This window comes from Triticum urartu, chromosome 7, assembly GCF_003073215.2.
Source record: "Triticum urartu cultivar G1812 chromosome 7, Tu2.1, whole genome shotgun sequence".
Lineage (NCBI taxonomy): Eukaryota > Viridiplantae > Streptophyta > Magnoliopsida > Poales > Poaceae > Triticum > Triticum urartu.
The window spans coordinates 263,184,924-263,197,287 of NC_053028.1; the positions used below are offsets into that span (position 1 = coordinate 263,184,924).

At 42.7% G+C, this 12,364-nt stretch overlaps 1 long non-coding RNA gene across 1 annotated transcript; it reads left to right on the plus strand.

Moving 5' to 3' along the window:
- The first annotated feature begins 1,510 nt into the window (after positions 1 to 1,510).
- On the plus strand, positions 1,511 to 2,581 carry LOC125525448. Its single transcript, XR_007291299.1, has 3 exons — positions 1,511 to 1,923; positions 2,380 to 2,438; positions 2,529 to 2,581. It is a non-coding gene; the product is annotated as an uncharacterized LOC125525448 (long non-coding RNA).
- The last annotated feature ends 9,783 nt before the right edge of the window (positions 2,582 to 12,364 follow it).

Consider the following 12,364-nt stretch of genomic DNA (forward strand, 5'->3'; position numbering starts at 1 on the left):
CATTTTATTTGGTTTTGTTGGGGCATTTTGATCCTAGAGGCCTTAAGCAACTCAAGGACCATTTGAGAGAGTTGGAGGTTTTTCATAAATTCCATTTTTGATTTTTTCAAAATTGGTAAATTGGATCAAAGTAATTTTTATTTGAAATTACTTTTCCGATTATTTCGAAAATAAATAAAATATTGAGAGAAGACAATATCTCTACTCCTACAAAAATACGAGTTGGTGATGATGGTGTGCCTGCCTTGCTTCAATTTCAACCATCGGATCTGCATCCAACGCATTGTAATCAATCTATGGTACATTTTGCAAAAAACGCCCGCTGCATCACACATTTGCAGATAAGACCCCTCAGTTTTCTGTTCGAGTCTCTGCCCCACCACCACCAAGTAAAAAACAACTATCGACCTTATCCATCTCCTCTCCAGAATGGGAGGCACCGTACGAACTGCCGCCGGCAGCGCTGGAATCGATCCAGCGATGTGGCAGCTGCCGGCGCCGTTCAATCCCTGCCCCCTCCCCCCCGCCTTATGCCTTCTACCAGCCCCACCTCTCGCCGCCACGACGACCCCATCCTCCTCGCCATCTCCTCTGTGGCTCTGCTCCCTTCCCCGTCTCATCCGATGCCAACCTCGGCAAGCAGGCCGCCGCCGCCGTCCGCCTAACGACGCATGTACTGCCTCCTCCTCTCCTGCTGCAGGCTTAGCGTAGATCATCACTGCCACCTCTCTCCCCCTTGCCGTCCCCTCCGCCGTCTCACCCGTCTCCTCCGCCATTGGCCGCCGCTGGTCCATCGCCGACGGATCTTCTGCCTCTTCCTCTGCGGTAGTGTTCCCACCGACCTCCGCCCACCATCGCCACCACCTCCCCCTCCTCGATGTCTCATCCGCCCCCTTCACCCTCTCCTCCAACGCTGACTGCCCCAAGTACGCCATCGGCTACGAGATGCTCATTCACAGCCGCGGCGGCGGCGCCACATACTACTCCTTGCCCTTCCCCACCGGCACGCTATTCTTGGCTACTGTCATCCTGTCCACCCATGCCGCCTCCCAAATTCAAATTTTCTGCCAAACCCACGCACCCAGGCGGAACTGTCTAGAAACCAACCTTGCAGGCCCATATATATATATATATATATATATATCAAATTTTCTAGTACTCTAAGTTCAAATCCACGCGCCAATGTGGAGCTGTCTAGAAACTACTATTGAAGACCAATATAAAGCAAATGGGACTCTCACTGCTGCACCCAAAGAAGCCAAATGCTGGTCACGACATTCTTCAGATTGAACGGATTGTGAGGACTTCATCTTCTGTTCTACTTCATGAAGGACCAAGGTATGGGTGGATCTTCTTACTTGTGCAATTGTAGATGTGCAATGACCGAAATGACTGATCTGATTAGGAGATCAAGCACCATTACCTTTTTCCAATATTAATACTAGAGGAATGGTTTACTATGCTTAGATTGCTATGCTAGCCCACTTCTATTCTAATATGATTTTTACACAATAAATGCTAGCACTGATAATTAGCGAATATAATAGCAGTTTGATTTTTTATTCATCTATTGGCATAGATTGCTGGACCACAGATAGCCACATTCTTGTCAATTGATCTTATACTTTTGTAGTACCACATTATACTTGTATTGCGATATTGCTTACAATTGAAATTTTGAAGTATAGTTGCTTAAGTTAACCAAATAGTAAATATGCATTGGTACTAAATATGCACATAAATACTCAGTGGCAGCTCCAACTACAATTGGAATTTTTTTCTCACCGAATCACTGATTTTTAAAATGACGATCCACATGGCAGGTCCAAAAGATACTCATCAAGCTCGGAAATTAGAAGTCTCCAGGAGAAACCCTTGGATTTAGGTGTGAAACTGAATAATCACAAGGTCAGGACATACTGGGTGAGTTAGGCTGAATATTCAGTATGTGCAAGTGCATCATGCTTCATACTCCCACCGTTGACTGGAAGTTGTGAAGCCTATTATTAGACATGCTTGGAAATTATTGTGATAGGTTCTATGGAAATGCTGTGAAAAATTCATACTTGATCACTTCTGTATACTACTATGTTCTGATTTGTAGTTTTTGGCTACCATACATGTGCATATCATTTGTTTTATTCATATTGTTACTTGATGATGATGAAATTTATCATATGTGCAATTTCAGATCTAAATATAAATTGCTCTAAATTTGTCATACATGTCGTTGGCTTAAAACAAATTATCATGTTGTCTTTTGGCAAAGAATAGTATTCTTGTTAGATTACATATAACATTCCTATTGGCTTTTATATTTTGAGCTTTTAATTCATTTGGCTAACCTCATACTCTTCTGTTTTGGGGAGAAATAATCAGGTCTTGCGCCCAAATGTTACAATCCTCGTGCCAACAAAGCAATAAAGGAAAACAAAAAGGTTGCTATCTTGTCCCTTATCGCTTGGAGGAACAATCTATTTGCATATATTTGTATCATCTAACTATTGGTTCAACTTTAAATAATACAGTGGTCGATGACAATAATAAGTCCCACAGAACTGGGCCCAATGGCATGCCACTGACTCGGACAGGTGTATTTATATGCGAGCCGACATGTGTGACGCATTTGAGTTACTCATCTTCTTCGGATGATGAAGTGACAAACCAATCAGCTGTGATTTTTCCTACTAATAATGGTATACTGACATCAATTAAGTACTTGGAGCGAGGAGAAAGCTCCAAAGGTAAGTCTATAAGGCGAAAGTGTGTGCTTATGTAATTTTGTTTACCCACTTAATTAATTCATCGTAAAATAGTATACGGCGAAAGCGTGCATGCGAAGCACTAAGATATGCTAGCCGTACCTATCTGTAATTACTTTTATCGCAGATTAGTCCCTGATCTTTAAACCTTCGCTACTTTTTGCTCGTTTGTTCAAATCCAGTGAAACCAACGCCAAAATCTTCGTCTTGTTCCCCTCTGTCCATATAATCAACTTGAACATGATTTTGAAAATTCAAAATTTGGTTTCTAGCATATTTGAATTTGAACTTCTTTTGATCGTAGTTTGAGTTTCGTAACTCCGATTCGATTGATTCTTTTTGCACATCGAAGCTCTTCACTTGAAATTTTAGTTTAATTCTTTTCTTTTGGGTTTTAACTTTGAATCTTATGCTTGAGTTCTTATGTATGTTATTGTTTGTTCACGATAGAGTTTCCGGAGTGCGAGGCTTGCTACTACGAATCTCTATGGTTTTCCGATCGTCTGCAAGGCAAGTAACACTTTGATCATATCCCTTTATTACCCAATTTTTATGCATTAGTTTCAACCCTCAAACATTGCATTGAGTAGGATTTGATAACATGTGGGTATTTGGGAAGTAGTTGATGAGATAGGAACCTGTTGCCTTTTATTCAAACCTTGGGTGTTACTACGTTATGCTTATCCTGCTATGCTATGCTCGTAGACGTGGACTGGTTTTGAGAGATTTCATGAAAGATGTGAGAGTGATTATTAACTAAGGTTTAACTTAAGGTGGCTACTTTAATACACATCTTGGTGGATTGGTTGTGGGCACCTGGGGATATACCAGTGTTGTGCAAGGAGATCCCAGGGAACCCGTGTGATCATCCTATGGTTTGCCACCCAGGCTCAAAGGGATCATAATGTTATTCATGCTGGAAACTTCCGTGTGCAGCCACAAGCCATTATGGGCTCTGGCATAGTTGAGTATGTTGTGTGACCTCTTTCAGTGGTAGACTAGTAGATGTAGGGGATGTAGGTGGTACTGTCTACCCATCATAAAGAGTTAATGCTTCTGAAAGACTGTGTCTTGGTCATCCGTTTCTCAAACATCATGTAGTGTGAGAAATTTAACGAAGGAGATAGAGACTTGTGGGGAAAAGTGCGCAAACCTCCATAGAGTGTACAAACTAATCATGGTTAGCCGTGTCCCCGGTTATGGACATCTTGAGTATCTGGTGCTTGAACTATTATGTTGATCTCATCACTTTTCTTAATTAATTTGTCTAGTTATAACTTTTAATTTTGGGATTGAGTTGGGGTTACCTTCTCAATGTTTTCAACAAACTTTGTAGTTAAATAAAATATATTCCTTTGTTGTAGGGAAAAACTAGCTTCATGCAAATGATAACCATAGAGCCTCCACCAACCATATATGCATGTAGTCATAGCTGTTATTTTGTTCATTGTTGTATAGTGTTATCTTGCCAGCATATTCCATGTGCTGACCTACACGGGCTGCAACGTATTATGTTGCAGAATTTTCAGACGAGGAGTAAGGTGCGCTAGGTCGTTGTCGTGCACTCAGTTTTGCCGTGGAGTTGGATGGACTCATTTATCTTCAACACTTCTGCAGTTATCTTTTTAGATGGCCTTCAGTCATATTATTGTAATAAGTTCTCTTTTTGTGACTCTCGATGTAATAAATGCGTGATTGAAACTCTGCAATAAATCCTCGAGTATTGTGTGTGTCAGCAATACCGATCCAGGGATGACACTTAGGCATAGAGACTTGACCGTTTGAGGTCTGGTCGCTACACACTTATACCTCGAAATTTAGTGAGGGATCATCTTATAATGTTGTCGCCGTTCTAAGAAAAATAAGACGCATAAAGGATAAACATCACATGCAATCAAAATATGTGACATGATATGGCCATCATCATCTTGTGCCTTTGATCTCCATCTCCAAAGCACCGTCATGATCTCCATCGTCACCGGCTTGACACCTTGATCTTCATCGTAGCATCGTTGTCGTCTCGCCAACTATTGCTTCTACGACTATTGCTACTGCTTAGTGATAAAGTAAAGCAATTACATGGCGATTGCATTTCATACAATAATGCGACAACCATAAGGCTGCTGCCAGTTGCCGATAACTTTTACAAAACATGATCATCTCACACAACAATTTATATCTCATCACGTCTTGACCATATCACAACAAAACATGCCCTGCAAAAAACAAGTTAGATGTCCTCTACTTTGTTGTTGCAAGTTTTACGTGGCTTCTATGGGATTCTAGCAAGAACCGTTCTTACCTACGCATCAAAACCACAACGATTTTTCGTGAAGTGTTCTGTTTTAACCTTCAACAAGGACCGGTCGTAGTCAAACTCGATTCAACTAAAGTTGGAGAAATAGACACCCGCTAGCCACCTGTGTGCGAAGCATGTCGGTAGAACCAGTCTCATGAATGCGGTCATGTAATGTCAGTCCGGGATGCTTCATCCAACAATACCACTGAATCGAAGTAAGATGTTGGTGGTAAGCAGTATGGCTATTATCGCCCACAACTCATTGTGTTCTACTCGTGCATATATTATCTACGCATAGACCTGGCTCGAATGCCACTGTTCGGGAACGTAGTAATTCAAAAAATTCCCTACGAACACGCAAGATCTGTCTAGGAGATGCATAGAAACAAGAGGGGAGAGTGTGTCCACATACCCTCGTATACCGAAAGTGGAAGTGTTTAGTAACGCGGTTGATGTAGTCGAACGTCTTCACGATCCAACCGATCCAAGTACTGAACGTACGGCACCTCCGTGTTCAGCACACGTTCAACACGATGACGTCCCTCGAGCTCTTGATCCAGTAAAGTGTCGAGGGAGAGTTCCTTAGCACGACGACGTGGCGACGGTGTTGGTGATGTGATCCGTGCTGGGCTTCGCCTAAGCACTACGACAACATGACTAAGGTGGTAAACTGTGGAGGGAGGCACCGCACACGGCTAAGAAACAATTGTTGTGTTTTGGGGTGCCCCCTGCCCACGTATATAAAGGAGGGATGGAGGAGGAGGCCGGCCCAAGGGGGGCGTGCCATGGGGGGGAGTCCTACTAGGACCCCGTTCCTAGTAGGATTCGACCCCCTTTCCTTCCAACAGAGAGAGGGAAAGGGGAAGGGAGAGAGAGGGAGAAGGAATGAGGGGGGCTACACCCCGTCCCCTTGTCCAATTCGGATTGGGGCCAGGTGGGCGTGCACCTCCTCCTGTGGCCTGCCTCCTCTCCTCCACTATGGCCCATTAGGCCCATTAACTTTCCCGGGGGGTTCCGGTAGCCTCCCGGTACTCTAAAAAATCCCCGAACCTTATCAGAACCATTCCGGTGTCCGTATATAACCTTCCAATATATCAATCTTTACCTCTCGACCATTTCGAGACTCCTCCTCATGTTTGTGATCTCATTCGGGACTCTGAACAAACTTCGAACACCAAAACACATAACTCATAATACAAATCGTCATCGAACGTTAAGTGTGCGGACCCTACGGGTTCGAGAACTATGTAGACATGACCGAGACACATCTCCGATCAATAACCAATAGCGGAACCTAGATGCTCATATTGGCTCCTACGTATTCTATGAAGATCTTTATCGGTCAAACCGCATAACAACATACATTATTCTCTTTGTCATCGATATGTTACTTGCCCGAGATTCGATCATCGGTATCATCATACCTAGTTCAATATCGGCAAGTCTCTTTTACTTGTTCCGTAATGCATCATCCCAGTACTAACTCATTAGTTACATTGCTTGCAAGGCTTATAGTGATGTGCATTACTGAGAGGGCCCAGAGATACCTCTCCGATACTCGGAGTGTCAAATGCTAATCTTCACTACAAAAAAAATACACTTCCGTGATGATACTTGTTTGTCACAGTAGGTCGCGTTTTTTGTCATGCATGTACATCCATGACAATTTTATGACAGAATCAAGATATTCATACCTGTGTTGTCGTAGAAGTGTTCCATGACATTACCAAAATTATCATCATGGAAGTGTCCACTTCCATGACGATAAATCGCGCGTCACAGAAGTGCTTTCGTCAAGGGTGACCGACACGTGGCATCCACCGTAACGAAACGCCGTTAAGCTATCGGGTCGGGTTTTGGATCCAATAACCCGTTAACAGCCCTGACCAATGTGGATTTTCCACGTGTAAAATCATCATTGGCTGGAGGAGACACGTGTCAGGTCCGCGTTGGCACAGGTGTCACTCATCCAATGGTCGAGACGCGCCTATGATATGTTGAGACGTGGACCGGCCCATTAAATTTAAATGGGCCGGCCCAACTAAAGGCCCACAAGATTTTGCGGACCATAATGGGCCGGCCCAGCTAAAGGCCCACGAGATTTTGCGGATCATAATGGGCTGGCCCAGCTAAAGGCCCACAAGATTTTTGTGTGCCATAATGGGCCGGCCCAGGTAAAGGCCCCCAAGATTCTTGCGGATCATAATGGGCCGACCCAGCTAAAGGCCCACGAGATTTTGCCGACATTAATGTGCCGGCCCAGTGATAACCCACAAGTATAGGAGACCGCAACAGTTTTCGAGGGTAGAGTATTCAACCCAAATTTATTGATTCGACACAAGGGGAGCCAAAGAATATTCTCAAGTATTAGCAGCTGAGCTGTCAATTCAACCACACCTGGAAACTTAATATCTGCAGCAAAGTGTTTAGTAGAAAAGTAATATGATAGTGGTGGTAACGGTAGCAAAAAGTAACAATAGTAAAAGTAATGTTTTTGGTATTTTGTAGTGATGATAGCAATAGCAATGGAAAAGTAAATAAGCGAAGAACAATATATGGAAAGCTCGTAGGCAATGGATCGGTGATGGAGAATTATGCCAGATGCGGTTCATCATGTAACATTCATAACCTAGGGTGACACAGAACTAGCTCCAGTTCATTGATATAATGTAGGCATGTATTCCGAACATAGTCATACGTGCTTATGGAAAAGAACTTGCATGACATCTTTTGTCCTACCCTCCCGTGGCAGCGGGGTCCTTACGGGAACTAAGGGATATTAAGGCCTCCTTTTAATAGAGAACCGGAACAAAGCATTAACACATAGTGAATACATGAACTCCTCAAACTACGGTCATCACCGGTAAGTATCCCGATTATTGTCACTTCGGGGTTAACGGATCATAATACATAATAGGTGACTATAGACTTGCAAGATAGGATCAAGAACACCCATATATTGATGAAAAAATAATAGGTTCAGATCTGAAATCATGGCACTCGGGACCTAGTGACAAGCATTAAGCATAGCAAAGTCATAGCAACATCAATCTCAGAACATAGTGGACACTAGGGATCAAACCCTAACAAAACTAACTCGATTACATGATAGATCCCATCCAACCCATCACCGTCCAGCAAGCCTACGATGGAATTCCTCACGCACGGCGGTGAGCATCATGAAATGGGTGATGGAGGATGGTTGGTGATGACGATGGCGACGGATTCCCCTCTCCGGAGCCCCGAACGGACTCCAGATCAGCCCTCCCGAGATGTTTTAGGGCTTGGCGGCGGCTCCATATCATAAAACGCGATGATTTCTTCTCCTTTATTTTTTCTCATCGAAACTCAATATATGGATGTGGAGTTGGAGTCGGAGAGGCAACAGGGGCCCACGAGGTAGGGGGGCGCGCCCTAGGGGGGCAGGCGCGCCCCCCACCCTCGTGGCAAGGTGGTGGGCCCCCTGGCCTTCATCTTTGGCAGGTATTTTTCTTATTTTTTGAAAAGTGTCTCCATGAAGTTTCAGGTCATTCCGAGAACGTTTGCTCCTACACATAAATAACACCATGGTAATTCTGCTGAAAACGGCGTTAGTCCGGGTTAGTTCCATTCAAATCATGCAAGTTAGAGTCCAAAACAAGGGCAAAAGTGTTTGGAAAAGTCGATACATTGGAGACGTATCAACTCCCCCAAGCTTAAACATTTGCTTGTCCTCAAGCAATTCAGTTGATAAACTGAAAGTGATAAAGAAAAACTTTTACAAACTCTGCTTGCTCTTGTGGTTGTAAATATGTAAATCCGGCATTCAAGTTTTCAGCAAAGATTATAACTAACCACATTTGCAATAACTAATAGGTCTCAAGTTTACTCATATTAATAGCATAATCAACTAGCGAGCCATAATAATAAAACTTGGATGAAAACACTTTCTCAAAACAATCATAATATGATATAACAGGATGGTATCTCGCTAGCCCTTTTTGAGACCGCAAAACATAAATGCAGAGCACCTTTAAATACCAAGGACTGAGTAGACATTGTAATTAATGGTAAAAGAGATCCAGTCAAGTCATACTCAATGTAAACTAACAATAATGAATGCAAATGATAGCGGTGCTCTCCAACTGGTGCTTTTTAATAAGAGGATGATGACTCAGCATAAAAGTAAATAGATAGGCCCTTCGCAGAGGGAACCAGGGATTTGTAGAGGTGCCAGAGCTCGGTTTTGAAACAGAGGGGAATAATATTTTGAGCGGTATACTTTCATTGTCAACATAACAACCAAGAGATGGCGATATCTTCCATGCTACACACATTATAGGCGGTTCCCAAACAAAATGGTAAAGTTTATACTCCCCCTTCCACCACAAGCATCAATCCATGGCTTGCTCGAAACAACGACTGCCTCCAACTAACAAGAGTCCACGGGGGAGTTTTGTTTGCAATTATTTTGATTTAGTTTGCATAAAGCATGGGACTGGGCATCCCGGTGACCAGCCATTTATCTCGTGAGTGAGGAGCGGAGTCCACTCCTCTTGTGAATAACCCGCCTAACATGGAAGATACGGATAGCACTAGTTGATACATGAGCTATTCGAGCATACAAAACAGGATATTTATTTGAAGGTTTAGAGTTTGGCACATACAAATTTACTTGGAACGGCAGGTAGATACCGTATATAGGTAGGTATAGTGGACTCATGTGGAATAACTTTGGGGTTTAAGGGATTGGATGCACAAGCAGTATTCCCGCTTAGTACAGGTGAAGGCTAGCAAAAGACTGGGAAGCGACCAGCTAGAGAGCGACAACAGTCATGAACATGCATTAAAATTAATCAACACCAAATGCAAGCATGAGTAGGATATAATCCACCATGAACATAAATATCGTGAAGGCTATGTTGATTTTGTTTCAACTACATGTGTGAAAATGTGCCAAGTCAAGTCACTTAAATCATTCAGAGGAGGATACCACCCTATCATACCACATCATAACCATTTTAATAGCATGTTGGCACGCAAGGTAAACCATTATAACTCATAGCTAATCAAGCATGGCACAAGAAACTATGATCTCTAGTTGTCATTGCAAACATGTTTATTCATAATAGGCTGAATCAAGAACGATGAACTAATCATATTTACAAAAACAAAAGAGGTCGAGTTCATACCAACTTTTCTCATCTCAGCCAGTCCATCATATATCATCATAATTTCCTTTCACTTGCACAACCGAATAGTGTGAATAATAATAATAGTGCACGTGCATTGGACTAAGCTAGAATCTGCAGGCTTTCAATAAACAGGAGAAGACAAGGCAATATGGGCTATTTTGTCAGATCAACAATTATGCATATAAGAGCCACTTCAACAATTTAATCATGGTCTTCTCCCATCGACCCCCAAAGAAAAGAAAAGAAATAAAACTATTTTCACGGGAAAGCTCCCAACAAGCAAAAGAAGAACAGGAAATATTTTTGGGTTTTCTTTTTAATTACTACTACAAGCATGGAAAGTAAACTGATTAAAAAGCTACAACTAATTTTTTTGGCTTTTCTTAAGGTTTATTAAACACACAAGAATAAAGCATAAAAAAGGAAAATAAACTAGCATGGATGATACAATGAAAAAGTATGAGCACCGACATCTAGCAATGAGTGTGTGAGCATAAATGTAATGTCGGTGGGAAATACGTACTCCCCCAAGCTTAGGCTTTTGGCCTAAGTTGGTCTATGGCCGCGGCTGGCCTGGCGGATATCCATAATAATAGCTGGGGTCGTACTGTGATGCAGCAGCTATCGCCTGCTGAGCTGCAGCGTGGAGACGAGCGGCCTCCTCTCTCCTCTCGTACTCATCTGCCTCCTCTCTGGTAATAGTATATCCCCCTCTTGCCTGATAATCAAAGAAGGCAGGGGCAGGGAGAGTAATATGGACAACACGGCGTCTGTCAAAGATTAGTCGGTACTGGAGAGGTGATTCATTTCTCTCAACAAACTAGTGATGAACCATAGCATTAAAGTCTAGGTAAGCAGGTGGTAATTCAATATCATCTTCGCGTACATCTATACCAAGAAAATTAGCTATGTGGTTTGCATAAATTCCACCAAATAAATCTCCATTACGTCTATTAAGATGCATCCTACGTGCAACAATGGCTCCCAAATTATATGATTGGTCTCCTAACACAACACTCCTAAGAATACTAAGATCGGAGACACACATGTGACATGCCTCATCTTTACCATTTATGTGTCTACCTATGAAGGAGAGCAAAATAATGTATAGAAGGAAAGTGAATGCTCCCTATGGTAGCTTGTGTAATATCTCTAGATTCTCCCACAGTTATATTAGCAAGAAAATCTCTAAATTCAGATTTGCGAGGATCCCTTATACTACCCCATTGTGGAAGTTTGCAAGCAGTGGTAAAATCCTCTAAGTCCATGGTATAAGATTTATCATAAAGATCAAACAGGACAGTTGGAGAATTACGTGAAGTTGAAAATTCAAACCTCCTCACAAAGGAACTAGTGAGATTATGATACTGACTGCACTTCTCTTCCTCGAAGCTCACGAGATCAGCGTTACACAAATATGCGTTGAATTCTTCTTTTATTCCCGCTCGATCCATAAAATTTTCAGAAGGCCACTCACAAGGACGCACTGGTGCGTCTCTTGGTGGCTCTTCGTCAGCATCACGCATTGCAAGCCTGGGTCCATGCTTCCTTGAAGAACCACCTTGGAACATTTTCCTAAGCATTTTTCTTCCTCTGAAAAATTCTAAATTTTTTTAGTAACTTCCAAATAAAAGTAAACCAAACTCAATAATATTGATAGCAACTACTCCTACAAGTGACTAGGGCCTATATCATGCATCAAAACTACTTTTGACCATATAAATTTGACATGCAAGCTTAAGAACAGGGTCACCTAAACAGCAAAAATTTGCAATGAATAAAGCACTAGAACAAAAACTAATTGGGCCAATGGAGGAGTCACATACCAAGGAACAATCTCCCCAAGCAATTTTGTGAGAGGTGCTTTGAGCAAGGAGATCGAAAATGGCAGCAAAACGAGCTTGGACTCGGGTTGGAGCTGGTCATTCGTGTTTGGGGGAGGAAGGAGTGTATGGGTGAAAGGGTAAGTGGAGGAGGGCCACCGTGGGCCCACGAGGCAGGGGGCACGCCCTAGAGGGGTGGGCGCGCCCTCCACCCTAGTGGCAAGGTGGTTGGCCCCCCTGGTGTGTTCTCTGTTCCATAAATCCTCAAATATTCTAGAAACAATCATATTTAATTTTAAGGGCATT